Below are 18,365 nucleotides of genomic sequence, written 5' to 3' on the forward strand. Positions count from 1 at the left end.
TTTACACAGCTTGCCTTGGTTTAATGTTTGACTATAAATATTTTATATTGTATTAAATTAACGAATATAAGCCCAAAAAGATTGGTGTGAATTGTCTGTGAACAACAGACTGAATCTTCTTTAATTTTTATAAGTACTTGTTTAAGGCTAGTACCAGTTGTCTCAGGCTCATGCCCTCAAGAAAATGTCTGCAAATTTATCAAAATGAAACTGAGTAGGACACATTATAGATGAATTATTTGTTTCCCACAAATATACAGGTAGCCCTGCCTATGACTAGAGTTATAGACATGTCCGTGAAAGCATGAGGTGTGTGCTCCTCATGAACCTATGCTTTTGGACATGTCTATATGTGTATCTGTGAGAGAGGTAATAATGACAAATATGTATTCTAACTGAGCAAGGTGGACGTGGTTTGAAGCTGAAAGCACATTCTCTGCTCTAAAAAGTAAAACAAATGCTTTAGAATGCAACAAATGAACAAGCTTCATGTGTGGAAGATACCTCAGAGAAAAAGAAAGAGGGAGAAGGGTGTGAGAAACTTCAAACCCTAAAGCAAAATCTGGCTCCTGAGTGGTGCTGAAAGATCTGCGATGGCTGCCAATTGCTTTTCAAGTTGATTTCAAAATTGGTGTGAACCTTTAAACCTCTAAACAGCTTTGGCCTGGCTCTCTAAGGAATGGCCAATCTCAGTATGAAACTGCTCTGTTGTTAAGATCAGCAGGAAAGGTCCTTTAGAAGACAGGAGGCCCTTACTTGCAGAGGCCTGCTTGTTGAGTACACAGGAAAAGGTTTTCTCCTGTGTTGCTCCCAGAATCTGAAACGCATTGCCTCTGGAGGTGAAGACACATCTCTTTAACTTGGCTTTCAAAATTGTAGTTAGAGTTTTTAAGTTGCTTATAAGGTTCTAGTTTTTTTTGTTTTTTTTTTAAGGATAATGGCTTTTAAATAACTTTTTTAATAAACTGACTCGATTGGCTTTAGAAAGGTGATATTGAAAAATAATAAATAAATAAATAATATTTTTTTGGTTTCTTGGGTGTTGGGTAAAAGTAGCGGGCAAGTCACTTTGAGAAGGAAAGGTGCTTGATCCAACCCACCCTCCTTTTACCTATGTCCCCAAAGTAAGTAATGATAATGAATGTGCTGTAGAAGCATAACATGACTTAAGGCACAATCCTTTGCATGTTTAGACAGAAAAACATCCTACAACTCCCAGCATTCCCCAGCCAGCCATGGCAGGCTGGGGAATGCTGGGAGTTGTAGGACTTTTTTCTGCCTAAACATGCATAGGATTGCACCCTTAATTCAATTTCTACGTGAGATCCAGTTCTCATTGAAGTGAACAGAGTAGCATCAGAGGAGAGGACTCACTTGATGCTGGTACTTCTCCTCTGTGACTAGAAAAATTAAGACATCATCAGGTTTTTACTCTTTTTAGAACAACGAACAGGGTCTTAATGTTTTTGTGAATAGAAACCACTTACAGTATTCAGCAGCATGTAATAAAAAGGACTTGTGAGGCAGATATCCTTTCAAGAATGTAATGGCGTAGCCACAGCAGCTCATGGGATAAGTCTTGGTTTTGCTGCTCAGGACATGACCAGTGCATGCGCCTGTTGCTGGCTCTCAGTCCCTGCTGGGATGGGTAAATGCAGCCCAAGCATAGAAGCGCCATCTGCGGTGGGCCCAATGACAGCCCATCAATGGGATCATAAGAGGCATCTGACTGATAAAGGACCCTTATCATCAGTGCACTACTGTTTTTCTTTTCTATTAGAAAGGGAGTTTCTTTTTGGCTAATGATGGAGCAGAGGTGGGTGGGGGTGTCTCACGGCTAAGCATAGGATGGCCTCTTTACCAACTATGACACATTTCATGTGCTACACATGTCATGAGCTGTGTGCATATGGCCTCTAGATGTTCTCCACTCTATTTGTGGGCTGAGAAATTGAGGGGGGGGGCAATTTCAACAAATTTCTTCAGGGGAGAAGAAATTCTCCAGTGGTATCTCACAGAGAGGGCTCACCATTGGCAAGGATTGTAGCACAGCTTACTTCTTTTTTCCTAAGGATTTTTTTTTGGGGGGGGGTTGTGCTGTCACTACAAGTGGCAACAGCAGCAACTTTGTTGGCAGCCTGGTTCCCATTTGGCATCCTCCATACCTAGCATTGTTCCAGGGCATTGTTGTGGGGAGAGGAAAGGAGGCCACTACAAAAAGAAAAAAAAGTGCTGAAGAAAATTTGTAGAAATTCTGTAAAGTGGCTTTTTATTTCTAGTGCAAATGTCTAGTGCTACTTCCCTGGAAGCCCTGTAGCAGGGATGAGATTGTGTCCAGCTCCAGGGATGAGGTGGAACTAGTGCTCTGCCAAAATCTATCTTCCAATTTCCTGAAAGTTTTCTTCCCCCATGAAACAGGCTTCCGTTTTTCTTCCTCATTCTCAGGGCATTTTATAATTTATTTTGATTTTCTTTTGGCGGTGTTTCTGAGCTGAGGGTGCTGTGTGTGTTTTGTTTCCACTACATATCTTTCCATTGTTCTGCAGCCTCCCAGGCTGCATGTGCTACTTGATCTGAAAAAGCCCTGTGGGAGGAATTACCTGATGATGTCTTCCCCTGGGCTTTAACTGAAATGTCAGGAGGCTAAAGGCTGCCAGAGATCTGATTGTGCAATGAAAGACAGGACACTCATGTACACTTCTAGGCTACTCGTAAGTAACTGAAGCACAAGAACCCAGAAGCCAACTTATGATAATTTTTCCATTCTTTCCCCCTCCTTTGAATTTCTTCTCAAAAGTGGTTTCTTTTCTCTCAGATTGAATGAGAAGGGTCAATTGCAGAATAAATTATATCAATACAGCATAAGCTATACCAGCCTTTCCCAATTTGGCACCCTCCAGATGTTCTGGACTACAAGTCCCATCATGCACCACCAGAATTATGCTGGCTGAGGATGATGGAAGATATAGTGCAGGGCATCTGGATAGCACCAGGTTGGGTGCAACACTATACATGGATATCCTTTACCAGAGATAGTGCCTTCTTGATAGTGGCACCCCAGTTATAGAACACTGTCCCCAAAAAGGTTCACTTGCTGCATACCTTATTGTCCTTTTGGCACCAGGTAAAAGCTTATTTTCTTAAGCTTTTATAGTTTTATCTTGCTGAATGTTTTCTGCTGCTTTTCTGATTTTTAGGGGTTTTTTTTTTTTGCATTTACATTTTAATTATTTTATTCTTCCTTGTAAATCACCCTGCAAATATATTTGAATGGTAGAATAATTTTTAAAAACCTTTCATACACAAAAATAATAATAAATATGAGGATAAACATGTCTCACCTAGAAACATCAGATATGCTTATTGAATATCTGTGCTATAATGCTGCATCTTTATACCTATCCATGGAATTTATAGCCCACTCTTCAAAGAACACTATCCCAAAGTGGCAAACAAATATGAATGATAAAACAGCAATGCAAATCAACAAAAACAAGAGCCATATAAAAATGCAGGATAACAGGAACAACAAATAACAATAAAAGCCAGATAAAAACAATGAATCAAGGTAATAAACTAAGAAGCCTTGGCAAATTAAAAGGTCTTTCCCTGGTGCTGAAAAGAGATCAGTTTCAGTGCTAGGGGCTTCTCTACATTAAGCAAAAATCCCGCATCCTTGCTGGGGCTTTCTTTTTCCAGAGCCTTTCTGGATGGGCTCCTTTAGATGGTGAACACATGATTTGGAATTGAAAATGTCCTTTCTCAGCAATGCTCTATATGTTCAATGAAACAGCACCATCTAGTGCTGAATTATAGAGCTATGCTGGCATTACACACTCCCAATATCGCTCCATTACCTTTTATTACAGCTTATCTTTGATCTTTTTGAAAGCGGGATTACAGGGGATAAGTGCGAGAGACGTCCTGGAGGTTGACAACATTGTGTAAAGGACCCGCAAACTTCTGTGAGTGACCAATCATGAGCATGCAATAAATTGTTCATGTAGAGAAGCTCTAGATGAGCCTTCCTGAGAAGTGCATTCCAAAGCTGAGGTGCCACAACTGAAAAGGTCCTTTCATGGATCATCACACATTTAACTTCCTAAGGCAGAGTGACCCCAAGGAGGGTCCCTGCACAAATCCTTAGTAGTCAGGCAAGTTGATGTGGGAGAAGTCAATCTTTAAGGTTTCCTGGTCCCAAGCTGTTTTGGGGGCTTAAACATTAATGCCATCATCTTGAATTAATACCAAAAATGGTTGGGAAGCAATTCAGCAATTTGCTTTAGGACTGGTGAGGTGTGTTCTGTACATCAAGTTCTACTTAGTTACCTAATTGCCATATTTTCTACCGACTGCAGTTTCCAAGATGTTTTCAAGGGCAGCTCCATATATAACACCTCACAGTAATCTGGATGGGATGTTACCAGACTTGATATTTTAATGTAGCTGGTGAAAGGTACTTTGTACCACAGAGATCACTTGATTCTCCAAAGGTAAAGCCGGATCTAATGGCTTTCTCAGACCACAAACTTACACCTTCCTTGGGTGTGCTGCTCCATCCAGAACAGGCAAACAAAATACACATCTCCATATCATCAGGACTGAGATTTGGTTTATTGTCCCTCAGCCAGTCCATTCCCATTCCCAGCTACCAGGGGTGGGGAACCTCTTTCAGCTTGAGGGCTGAATTCAGTTTCAGGGAAGCTCTCAGGGGCTGCAATGCATTCCAGTGCTCGGTGGGGCTGAAAGCAATGGGGGGGGGGGAGATGCCCCAAATACCAGCCTATTGTTGCTTAAAGCTCTTACTGCCAGTAAGTAATCTTTAAGAGAGGCATTTCAACCTGTTAGAATGAGGAAAAAACTGCACATAAACCAGGAAACTGCCCAGTGATTGGTGGTTGGTGGAAAGGGGGTGAGGCCAGGGAAGGGGGCGTGGTCATCTGAGGAACCCTGGAGGGCCAGACTGGGATACAGTAGGGCTGAAGTTGGCCCCTGGCCTTCAAATTCCCCACCCCGGTATCCCAGCGTTCCCCAACCTCGAGCCTTCTAGATGTTTTGGACTTCAACTCCCTTCAACCCAAGCCACCCTAGCCAGTGTCAGGAACTCTGGGAGTTGTAGTCTAAATCACTGGGAGGGCACCAGGTTGGGGAAGGCTGGTATATGCCCTGAAACAGACTTAAGGGATTATTGGTACCATGTTGGCCCCAAAGAATAGGAGAGACACACATTCTGAATCTGTAAAAGGTATCAATAATGCAATATCAAGTAACTTTCTTTGGGCCTCTGAAGAAATAAAAGAGGCAAAGACAGAGAGAATGAAGTATTTATATAACACTTAAAAAAAACAAAAAAACAACAACCCTGGACAGATAACTATCCTAGAGATTCACAAGAAAGCTGAATACCCATGTCTCACAATAAAAAATATTTTTCAAATATCAAAGTGAACTTGGCAGCCAAGGTCCCTCTAGTTCATTTTCAATTTTCCTTTCTATACCTTCATGACTCTGGCAATAAGAATCACAGCTTCTTTCTCTTCCTCTGGTTCTCCTGTAATTTATTTAGCCAGGGAAGATCTGCTCAGATGCAGCATATGTTTTTCAGTGATCTTCTATTTTTGTTTTGTCTGCTGAATTGTCTGTGCCAGATGGAGATTAAGTGAGTCAGTAGAGGTCAGATTGTGAACGAGCTCTTCAGGCTTGACTTTACGTTAGATCCCATACATTATCTCCTGGTTCTAAGCCATCTATAATAAATCCAACACCACTATTTAATTTTCAGAAAATCAAAATTATAATTATTATTATCTTAGTGGCTCTTTACAGTACATAGGGAAAAAAGCTTGCAGACGTTTGCTTGCAAATAGAGATGATTTTATATGACTCTAAAAGGAAAATCAGAATAGAAATGGCCCTAATGCAGAATATTTTACAAGTCCATCATGTGCTGAATGGAATTTGCAAACAGCAACTTGAGAAATTATAAATTAGCTATCCATCTTAACAAGTAGCTGAATTAGAATTTGTCTGGGTTTCCCTTTATGTAATTAACTTATATAGGAATTCCATGCATTATTGTAGTAATGCAATCATCTCTAAGTAGTAAGTTGTGTACTTTGCTGATTTTGTTAATGATCAGGGCATTTTGCTGGTTGAGGCAAAGGACAAGATATCCCTCCCACCAATTCCAGTTATTTGGACTGGAAGTTGAATTTTACTCCAGCACTGGTGATGGTGCAGTGTCCACCACACTGGAGGGCAACAGACTAGTTTAGGGGATGCAGGACTGGCTGTGTGGCATAGATAGCTCTATCCTCCAACAGAGAAGAATGGCTAACAGGCTCAGGAGAAATGGGCAGGGCACTGCTGCTGCCCCCCCGGAACTGCTTCTTGAGGCAGTTACCTCACTCTGCCTAATGATAGGGCTGGAGCTGTTAATAATTCTATTCTTTCAAACATTTAATGGAATAGGTTTTTTTTCCCTTATAAGTAACTTATTTTAGGAGTGTATATTTGAACTGGTACTTTCAGTTCCTTAATGGTGCCTTGAGGCTACAAATTGTATGAAAAATGGAGCTTGCCCTAAGATATGCTTATAACCTATATAACAATTGATCTTGTCATCTACAAGACAGCTATCAACTATAGATATTGTATTTATTTTACTTACTTGATTGATTAATTTATGTACTGAATTTGTATACCTCTTTTGGAATTCTCAAAACAGGGCTTTACCAAATAATCAAATAACACCATTTAAATAAATATTAAACTGAGACTCAATCCAGACAAGTTGGAGGTACTGTTAGTGGGTGGTTCATCTGCCCAGCTAGGTGATGTTCAACCTGTTCTGGAGGGGGTTTCACTCCCCCTAAAGGATCACGTTCATAGTTTGTGGTTGCTCTTGGACCCAGAACTGTCACTTGAGGCACAGGTGAACTCAGGGACACGAAGCACCTTTTATCAGCTTCGGCTGATATACCAAGTAGGGATGTACGAAAGTCACTTACCTTTTCGAAGGGTGACATTCATGGTGGGGGGGAGGCGCTCCGTCCCTCCCCCCCGAATCCTGGCCGGCTGGCTCCGCTCCGCAGGGATTCTGCGGAGCCGCTGGCCGGCTCCGCCAGCGGCCGGACATCTGGCTGCTAGCTAGCAGGGACGCAAATGGCGGCGGCCATAGCCGCCGCCATTTGCATCCCTGCAGTCAGCCGTGATAGGCTACATAAATGTTTACGTAGCCTATCACGGCTGATTTAAAAGGAAAAAAAACACGCGCGTACGCAAATGGCGGCACCCATGGGCGCCGCCATTTGCGTTCCTTATTTTGGCACGTCTTAGTCTACATAAACATTTACGTAGACTAAGACGGCGAAAATAAGGGGAACACAAACAGCGTAGATGCTACGCTATTTGCGTTCCCCTTATTTTCACCGTCTTAGTCTACGTAAATGTTTATGTAGACTAAGACGTGCCAAAATAAGGAACGCAAATGGCGGCGCCCATGGGCGCCGCCATTTGCGTACGCACATGTTTTTTTCCCTTTTAAATTAGCCGTGATAGGTTACGTAAACATTTACGTAGCCTATCACGGTGTTTTTTAAAAATCTAGCCGTGATAGACTACGTAAATCTTTACGTAGCCTATCATTTTTTTTTTTTTAAACTGGAAATGGATGCGGCGGCAGCCAGTTGGAAGACCGGCCGCCGCAGCTGCCGCCGCCGAACCACCACCAAACCGCCGCCGAACCGCCGCCGGAGCTGCCACCGCCAGGAAGATCCGCCCAAGGTAAGTCCCATCCCGGGGGGCTGGGCGGGGGGGGGGGTGGCAGACCATTCTGCCACCGATTTTGGGGGGCCGAATGCGCTGGCATTCGGCCTCCCCAAGATCCGTGGTGGAATTCTCTGACATCCCTAATACCAAGTATGCCCTTATCTGGTCAAAGATGGCCTAGCTACAGTTATCCATGGTCTGATAAACTCTTGTCTGGATTACTGTAATGCGTTACATATGGGGCTGTCTTTGAAAACAGTCCAGAAACTTCAGCTAGTCCAACATAGGGCAGCAAGATTGTTAACAAGGACTGGCCAATGAGATCACATTATGCCAGTACTTTTCCAGCTGCACTGGCTGCCAGTCTATTCTGGGGCCCAATTCAAAGTGCTGGTATTATTAATATTCAAAGCCCTAAACGGCTTGGGGCCAGGTTATCTGAAGAATCACCTCCTCCCATATGTGCCTGCCCGGATCCTAAGATCATCCTCAGGGGCCTTCTAGGAGGAAGGAAGTGAGGCGGGTGGCTACCAGGAAGAGGGTCTTTGCTGCTGTGCCCCCCTGGCTGTGGAATGAGCTCCCTAGGGAGGTTCATCTGGTGCCTACATTGTTCTCCTTCTGGCGCCAGTTCAAGATCTTTTTATTCTCCCCGTATTTTAGCTTTCTACTTTTAACTTTTAGCTCTGGTGTTTTAAATCTGTATTTTAAATCCCTGCATTGCTGCTAGGTTTTATTCTGGTTGTGCTGTTATATTCTGGTTTTAGGCTTTTGTATTGTTTTATGCTGCACTCTGTAGTTTTAATTTTTGTGAACCACCCAGAGAGCTTTGGCTGTTGGGCAGTATAGAAATGAAATAAATAAATAAAATAACAAAAAAATAGATATCAACCGCCCCCCCCCCCAATAAGAGTAGAAATATATATTCTATCAACCATAAGGACTCATTTCCAAAAGCACATGAAAATGAAAGTTTCTTCACTTGTTTACGGAATGTCATTTAAAAAAGGATCTAAATGAAAAGTCTTTGGAAAGCATTCTAATTCTTTGGGATAGTAACTGAAAAATTAGTGCATCCAGCTTGACTTCCAAATAGGTAAAAAGGGCTTCACTGGCATGCCTTAAACTTAGTCACAGATGTTCCCTGAGATACATAGGCACTTTGTTTTCTGTACCAACTGGGCATTGTCTTATATTGCCCCCTAGGGTTTGCATTTAGAACTGCTTTAATTTTCCCTGCACAGATCTGTCAGCAGCTGATCAGACCCTATCTGCTATCTTGCATGATTTACTGTTTCTAGGAAGAACGTTTAGTCCAGTTCAAACCAGCTTATTTTTCAATAGGAATAAGCCTCCCTCTGGTCTGGTTCTCTGCAGCTGTCCTGAGTGGCAGCCAGGAAGGCCCAGCCCTGCATTGTCTTTTCACCTCATCCGTATCATTTTCCCCCAGTTTCATCTGCTTCAGCTTCTATTCATCCTCCTTCTACAGTTAAGGATTGACCCTCTGCATCGATTAGTCATTTGCTGTTCAATTCGTGGTTTCAATGAAGTTGAAGATTTGATTTACATGGAAAGCCCTATTCAGGTGTTTAATCAAGCGTGTTGTTTAAACACTGGAGGAGGGAGAGCGCTCCAGCTCTGCTTCTCCTCTTCATTGCCCTGGTCACGCTGAACACATGAAGGGTGACAGTCTGAAGCAGAAAGACTCCTCCATCTGTGGGAACTCTCCATGTGATCTGGAACACTGAATAATCGGCATTCTGGCCTGCGTGGGTAGCCTCCATGGATAGGAGCTCTGCTTCAGATAGTCATCCTTCACAACTTCAATCTGATGAGAGTGACAAAGGAGCAGGCAGGGCTAGGGTGCTCTCCCTCCTTATGTGTTTAAATGACATGCTTTATCAAACACCTGAATAGGGCTGAAGTGTGCACTGGATGTGAATTTAGCTGCCTGGGTAGATACACAGCCCAACGTTTGGGCCAGAACATTCTGTGGTTGTACTTAAACATCAACATGTTTAGATGTAGATACGTGGCTTGGGACCACAATACCTGACAGCACGCCTCTCCCAGAATGAACCTACCCATACTCTACCATTCAGCATCTAAGATCCTCCTCCAAGTGCCTCCTCCAAGGGAAGCTCTGAAGGTGGCAACAAGGGAGACGGCCTTCTCAGTGGTCGCTCCCCATCTGTAGAATGAGCTCCCCAATGAGGTCTGTCTGGCGCCAACATTGTTATCTTTTTGGTGCCAGGTTAAGACCTATCTTTCCCAGGCATTTGGCAGCACAAGATGAGTTTTAATCAGTCCTAGATGTGTCTTAAGTTATGACTGAGTAATCAGAGTTGTTTTTAGTTAGGTGTTTGTGTATATTGTCTGTGTGCTTTTATGTAAATGGATTTTAAACTTTTTATATTGTATTTTAATGCTTTAACTTCTGTAAACTGCCCAGAGAGCTTCAGCTATGGGGAGGTATAGAAATGTAATTAATTAATTAATTAACAACAACAACATGCCCTTGGCTCCCCTTCCGCAACCTCCAGACATTGAACAGCACACCTTCAGGGGGAACTTATATGCATATAACTGAATATGGGCAGGGTTTCCATACAACATGCACAGAGCCAGGAAGCACAATAAGTGTGGGGTAGGGGCAGCAGTCAGGGCCCCTTCTATATGTTCACTGAATGAAAGGAGGGTATTTTCTGAAGAGGGCTCAAGTGTCTGAGTTCTGGTACTTATAAATTACCTGCTTTCTCTAAACATTTATAATTTTATAAACCCTTTCATTTCTCCACTAAGGGCCTTTCTACATGAGGCTTTTATTGTGCGCTCGTGATTGCTTACTCATGGTAGTTTGTGGGTTCTTTACTTGATGTCATCCTCCTCCAGGGTCTTTTTGCAACCATTACTGTCGGGTTTTTTTTTTCCTAATGGGAAAAGCCTGGTATTATTTAGAAATGGTGGAATGAGATCCTCATGTAATTGTACAGTGCTGCTATACCACAGCACCGTCTAGTGGGTGTAGAATGAAACATATAGAACAGCAGAGAAAGAAACCCCCAGGAAAAAAGAGAATGTGTAAAGGAGCTGAGCTTAATCCTGCAAAGAATCTGGAAGCACAAACCTTGGTAAAGGTGTGGGATAAAAGCCTCATATAGAAATGGCCTTAGGTGTTTATTCCCCGCACTCAGAACTAAAAAGAAGTCTCATATTCTTTAGCCTTTCTTCACTGGAAACTGTAGTAAAGCTGTCTGATACTTTTGGGAGGGGGGCAATTCCCCCCTCCCACCCCTATACACATACAACTGTATCTGACCATACTAAATATTTATATACTGGCATTATGTGTGCCGTTTTTCAGTGCTGGGAGAGAGATTTTCTTTTTAATTCTGTTTTCTGTTCCTGCTATTCAAAGTCAATGCAGAAAGAAGGTCTGGAGATGAAAATGCATTGTGAGCGGAGATGGGTTAAAGAAGACACAGACAACAAGCTTGGGTTGAAAATTGGGCCACATTTATTGAAATAGCTGCAAAGGGGTAACTAGCACAGGCATCTAACTGTGTCAGCGGCTAGCTGGCACTTCTTGGGCGAAAACACACCCAGCCTGAGGGGTGGTGGTGATCTCGCCATCCCTCCGGACTGCCCCTTGTGGGGGAGGTAGACCTTCCGGTGTCACCCCCAACCCGGTGCCGCACAAAACCTGGGTGAGTAGGGTTGGTCTCCCAGGCAACCCTTATCCCCCTGCCGAGCCGCACAACCCGTTCGGGAGGCCTCAGGCATCACCTGTCACCATAAGGTGCCTCTGCATGCACACCATCCCTACTTTCCTGTTTTGCCCATCCTAGCCGCCAACTGGAATGTGACCGATGATATAGACCGTATTCCCTTACAGGACACACTTGACCCGCAAAACAGTGTGACGTAGGCAAAAAAGACTCACAGTAATAGGCCAATCGAACTGTGAGCCAAAAAAATTCCTACATAGCTCCCAAAGGGCAGCCAGCAAGAAACCCACACTGCTTAGGGGAGGGTGGGAGGGAGCTGCGTCGAGCCAGAGAGCTGAGATTGGGAGGGGGGCTGGGTTTAAGGCAACTCAGCCTGCCCCTTCTTTCATGGTGGTGCCACTGCGGTGCACCAATCAGAGGCTCCTGCGTCCTGTCACCTCACCCGCCCGCAATGCCCCCCCCTTTCAGCCAGACAAGCTGGCGCCAGGGTGAGGGCATTTGCGAGCAGAGATGGGTTAAAGAAGATGCAGACAACAAGCTTGGGTTGAAAATTGGGCCACATTTATTGAAATAGCTGCAAAGGGGTAACTAGCACAGGCATCTAACTGTGTCAGCGGCTAGCTGACACTTCTTGGGCGAAAACACACCCAGCCTGAGGGGTGGCGGTGATCTCGCCATCCCTCCAGACTGCCCCTTGTGGGGGAGGTAGACCTTCCGGTGTCACCCCCAACCCGGTGCCACACAACACCTAGGTGAGTGAGTAGGGTTGGTCTCCCAGGCAACCCTTATCCCCCTGCCGAGCCGCACAACCCGTTCGGGAGGCCTCAGGCATCACCTGTCACCATAAGGTGCCTCTGCATGCACACCATCCCTACTTTCCTGTTTTTGCCCGTCCTAGCCGCCACAGGAGTCACAAGCCTAGAGCTTGTGAAACTCCCCCCACCTGCGCAGAAGAACTTCCCACAGGCCCCTTTGCAGATCAGACAGAAATACGTTATTCACTACATGAGACAGGCAGACACCGTCCTGCCTGTAACGCTCCCTCCACGTCCACAGAATTTCCTGGCAGGTGGTGCATCCATCACCTCATTCGCATAGGCCATAAGCCATTTCTCTGTGCACTTTCCGACGTGCCCTGCCACTGGCAACGTCATTCCATGCCTTCCCATTGATCCTGGGAGCCGTGAGGGCTGCAATAGGCTACTTCCGGCCAGGTATGCCGGACCACCTGCACCTCAACCAAGGCCTGTTCGATCAGGTCCTTGCCTCGCTTACAGCCGAAGTAATTCCTCTCAATGTGCTGCACCTGGACCTGCGGAGGAAGACTGACAAACTTGGTGGAACAGGGTGAGGAGGGGGCTCCCACCGTATGCATCGTCTGTGAAGCCACTGGAACTTAATGTGTCGGGTGACAGAAGCTGAAGTCTGAAGACGACATACGAGCCCTTCGTGCAGCTCAAGACATCATAACGTGCCCCTGTAAGAGCAGCCGTTCTGGCGTACATCAAGTCTGCTGGTCTAAGGAATAAGCACATTAGGGCAAGCAAAGCGAAAATTGTGTCAGGAAGAAGCAGACAATTTGCGGACGCAGGCCGGAATGCTGTGAAGTCCCATTTTCACATTGCCATAACGCGCCTGTGAAATAAACCTCCAGCGGCTACCATGGAGACTGCTTCAATGTAACAACAGTGAGTTCAGAACTGCAAAATTACCTAGGCCTAGCGGGGTAGAGCTACTGTAGAAACTGCCCAAATTGCCTTTATGGAGGCCCCTCCTCAGACCCGCATCATTCCCTAAAACCCACAAGGTGCCAACGGGGCATAACCCATTGACTTGCGTTTGGCCATGGGCCACCGCCGTGCCCTTGCCATACCGATCAGTTTGATCACCCAATGCGTAAGAGGGTTACATTGAGCCAGACCTGAACCCTGAAGTATATCAAGGCCCGCCGGGACAAGTTCAACTTGGGAGCTCAGACCAACCCTGAATTCCTAAGGGGGGGGGGGCTGAAGAAGGCCATTAAGGCTGCTGCATGGAACAGGGGAACGTCTTACTGGAAAGCGCAAATGGAGGGCCCTTACCCCCGGAGCCCAAAGGACGGTATCCGGGGAGAGAGGGTGGCTAAATTTACTAAAACAGGCGACATCTGTGCTGAACCCTATATTGCACGCCGCACCCTAAAATCTGACATGGAGTCAGTGAATCCCAGCATTGTGGGCCGAAAGGCTAAATGGCCAGCTTGCGACTTATGGTCCCAGATAGTCTGCTGTTCCTTAAGGAGGTGCAAAATTGCGGCCAATGATCTATAGGTAAGGGCCATGAACCCTATCGCTGAAGCTTTGTCTAATGCGCGGCACACCCTACCTGTTCTGTCGCAGGCAGCTCCTGTACTGGGAGTTATGGAATGCAGGATGGCATGCCTGGCTTCAGTCTCCCATAGTACTGCAAGGATGGGATCTGGGAATGGGCACCTGCGGGACTAAGGCCCGGCAGTCATTGACCTGATTTTGTGACAAATCAACAAGTGGGTTTGCCTAACCCGGCATATGGCGGACCCAGAACCAGATGTTGTAACACCGACACTGGAGCACGAACACACTGACACATGACATGACCCTCCTATTTCAGGATGGGGAATGAATAACGTGGCCATGATGTCATACCGAAGGGGGGTTGGCTACTGGCTTGGCTGAGGTCATCCAAAATGTGCTTGGCGGCGGCAGCCTCCACTCTACAGGCCACTACCCACATCACGGTCGGACCTGCCCTATGAGTCTGCAACCCCCCAGGGTAGTGGCGGAACCCCGTGAATCCGCAGTCCGGCTTTGGAGCCACTCATGCCTCCGGAAGGAGGTGCCATTAAAGCCCTACTAAGTTGAAGCCATGCACATGGATACGTCCGCACAGCTGAAGTGACCCAGGGTCGATGGTGGGGCAGCCACAGTCCCTGCACTAACTAAACAGAGCCGGCACAAGAAGGCACGTCCAAGGGCCGCTACCCAACCTGTGAAAGGGAGATGCCCTACAATATCTTACATGGTCCCAAGGGAAACCCTAGGAAGATGTGTAACTGCTTGGAGCTGTGCCCAAAGGACCTGAAAGTTGTCCTAACGGAGGCGAGAATAATGCTTAGGGGTATCAGATTGGCTTCACCAAAGGTTGATGTGGGAGATGGGCCCTCAGCCTCTTGTGAGCTAAGGGACACTGAGGTAAAAGGAAAGGGAAGCAATACTTGCATTAGGTCAGAACATTGACCACCATATTTGGACTCCCTGTAGGATATGCCCCTCAAGGACCTGTGGCCGGGATCCCAAACCAAGACAACTGCCACATCGACGCAGTGTATCGCACTGAGCACAGATGATCAGGGATCTCGTGATTAACAGACTGGCCCTCAGGGAAGAAAGGTTACGAATCGGATAAACTCCCTAGAGGATTTCCTGGGCACCATTCAGAGAAGGGAAATCCCTAGAGTAGATATCGGGGTGTGGAAAAGGGGGGGGCTATAACCCTTCTGTCAGTACTGCCTTGTTAAACCTCTCACGAACCTGTCGACACCTGGCGAGGAGAAATGTTGCTTACGAGGTAAGGATGGCCTATGTTGACCTAGAAAAAAGGGGGAGGGGTCCTAGAACCTAGCATGAAACCGTGTTCCAATTTGAAATGCGTTCCCCATTGGGGTAGCATCTTAAAGCCGGAGTAGTGGCGCGAACCTAACCAGGCATGGGCCCACCGGATGAAAGCCATTACGAGAAGGAGTAGTCCTGGTGGCATTGCAACTTGCCAGATTAGTGTAGGGATCTGATGTGCCACTTACGTGGATGCCCGAGCGGGCGGGGGCAGGGCGAGGGATCCTGAATTAATCCAGCAGAAGCTTGAAAGATGCTGAGTTAAGCGGCTAGGGCTACAGTGGGGTGTGACTGACGGAGCTGCAGGCAGCCCAGGCGTCATATAGGGAGATGACATTGGGAGGGTCAGCTGCCCCCAGGGCGGTAAGCTAAGGCAGCAACCCCAAGGCCCTGAAGGTTGCCCATCTGGACAAGTGAGGCGAGGTGCAGTCATCTCACCCATATCCGGGGCAGCGATGTCCAGGTCCCCGGGAGCAAGGGAGACGATGTCGCTTGCAGTGCTACTGACGGAGATGCCCCAGGAGGGCAGACCACCTCCAGCTGTGGTGTGCCACCTGGGCGAAACCACAAGGAGGATGATGTTGCCTGGATCACTGTTGACGGAGATGCTGCAGGAGGGTGGACTACCTGCAGCGGTGGTGTGTTGCCATGGTGAGCCTGTGAAGGCGAGGTGGAGGCCTCAATGGCATCCAGGTGCACTGCAATGGAAAGCAAGTGTGAACTTTGCGTCTGTTGTCATGTCTGTTTGGGGTGGACTGCCATGGCTTTACTTGGGCACAGTTGGGGGAAGGGGAGGTGATCCCGGGAGTACATTCAGCTGTTTCCAGACGCGTGAGAATGGAAGCTGAGACTGGGCCTGCAGCATTGGTTTGACTCAGAATCGTGCCTATGTAGAGGCCATTTTGTGGGGGCATCGCAGGGCTTTACCTGTGCTACTGCCCCATCCCCTCTTTGGGCATGATGTTGTTAGAAAGAGGGGGATCCCATACAGCAACCCAGGGAGCCACTTGAACGAGGAAGTTAATTCATGGAATCATAGGGTTGGAAGGGGTCTACAAGACCATCGAGTCCAACCCCCAGCTTGATGCAGAAAGCCTGATTCCCATGTGGTCTCCCATCCAAGTAGTAACCAGGGATGACCCTGCCAGTTTCCGAGATCAGAAGAGATTGGGAGCATCCGGCCCTTAGAGACAAGGGAGGAAAAGGCTAGCATGGGGTGCAAAAAACCTCAGGTCTGAGGGCTAAATCCTGCCCTTTGGGGTTCCTCAGAAGGCCAAGCCCCCCCTCTTCCCCGGATCCACCTCCTTTCCCCGAGACATTTGTTCATTTTGTTTATCCCAGTTTCTTTCTTTCTTTCTCCCCCCCCCCCACCGTGGAAATAAAGGTGGCAACACATGGCTGCCAGGCAGACTGCCCTCTAGAAAGGAAAGGTTCTTCTTGTGCATGTACCGGGACATTACTGACCCCTAGGGGGACGCCGCCAGCGCAGGGATGTTCATGGCCAACTAAAGCCGGGTGATATGCCATTGCCCTCCCCAGTTGTGACTACCTTTCCCCCAGCAAGCTAGGTGCTCAATTTATCGGTCTCAGAAGTCTGGGTTGACCCGAGCCGGCTAACTAAGACCCGGCTTCTGCTGGGATTAAACTCAGGTTGTGGGAACAGTCTCGGGTGCAATACAGCCACCTACCACTGTGCGCCACACAAGGCTCATTAAGGGGGGGGGTGCCGGCCTGCAATTGCCCTCCCCCAACCAGACCAAACCTGTCGGCCGAGAGGCCCAAAGAAACCTGGCACAGGCGATGGAAGCCCCAAGAGAAGGCCCAGGGGCGACAAACGAGGGCAGGCCCGGCGGTTACCACGCTGCAGGCGGCGGCGCCACCAGCAAGCAGCCTGTCCACAGAGGAAGGCCACCTATATGCCGGCTGCTGTGCCACTGCATCTAAGGAAGGAGGATGCCGCTGCTGCACGTGTAGGCGCCCACGCGTGCAAAAAATGCCGGTGACAACAGGCTCTGTGCCTGAGTGCGTGCCGCCGCCACACCCACTGGGGGGCAAAAGCGGGGGGGGGCAGGCGCGCCACCGCCATAAGCACCGGCGTCCTCCAGGGCTGGCAAACGCTGGCAGGAACAGGCGGCGCACACGAACGCTGGTGGTCCTGCCGGCTCGGCAAGCCTCAGCCGCGAGGTGTGGTACACGAGGAAGCACGCCCGCCGTGAGCGCTGGCAACTCTGGGGCTGCTGCGGTGTGAGCCACAACTACTGGAGGAGGAGGAGGCGAAGGGGGGGCAGGTGCGCTGTCGCTACAACCGCCGGCGCCCCGGCAGAGAATGAGTGCCGGGAGAGGCCAAGACGGGCGGCCAAGGAGGGGGGCGGCGCCAGGCGCAGCAGATGAACGGCACCAAAGCAGTACGGGAGAAGGCGAGGGAGGGGGCGGGCGCGCTGCCCGCAAACACTGCCCCCTCAGAGGCCATCAAGTGCCAGCAGCCGCACAAACGAGAGCACCGGTGCACAAACAAAGAAGTCGGCGCCGGCAAACACCGGCGCCGCACTCAAAACGCACCGCTGCCACTGACACTCCCGAGGCTGTGGCGGCGCAAGCGTACGGCCACCGGAGGCCGGCGGGAAGGTGGGCAAGCAGGAGGCTGTTGGCTGGATGGATAGGCCGGCCGGCAGGCGGGCCGGCGAGTTGGCCAGCTGACCGGCGGGCTGGCAGGTAAACGGGCGGCCGGGCGGGCGGGCCACCCCCGCCCACACCCCCGCAGAGGAGGAGGACCGCGAGTGCCACACCCGGGCGCGCACATCCGGAACCGCCACCGGCGCTCACGCCGAGGCAGTAAAGGCCAGCTGCGGGGTGGGGGAGAGGTCTCACACACGTGCGCCGCCGCCGCGCCGGTGGCCAACCCAGAGCTGCGGCAGGCGCGCTGAGCAAGCGAGGAGGGAAGAGCTGGCGGGGGGGGGGGGGGCGGGCACGATACCACCGAGAACTCCGGAGACCCAGAGAAGAGAAGATTTTGGGCGCGCAGAAGCACTCTGAGTCCAGGTGGCTGGAATTCCAGGCGAGTCTTTAGCTCTTACTAGCTGTGTCGAGCCAGAGAGCTGAGATTGGGAGGGGGGCTGAGTTTAAGGCAACTCAGCCTGCCCCTCCTTTCATGGTGGTGCCACTGGGGTGCACCAATCAGAGGCCCCTGCGTCCTGTCACCCCACCCGCCCGTAATGGCCCCCTCCTTTCAGCCAGACAAGCT

This window comes from Heloderma suspectum, chromosome 5 (assembly GCF_057233095.1).
Source record: "Heloderma suspectum isolate Gila_16-S chromosome 5, 16-S_ref, whole genome shotgun sequence".
In the NCBI taxonomy this organism is placed as follows: Eukaryota; Metazoa; Chordata; class Lepidosauria; order Squamata; family Helodermatidae; genus Heloderma; species Heloderma suspectum.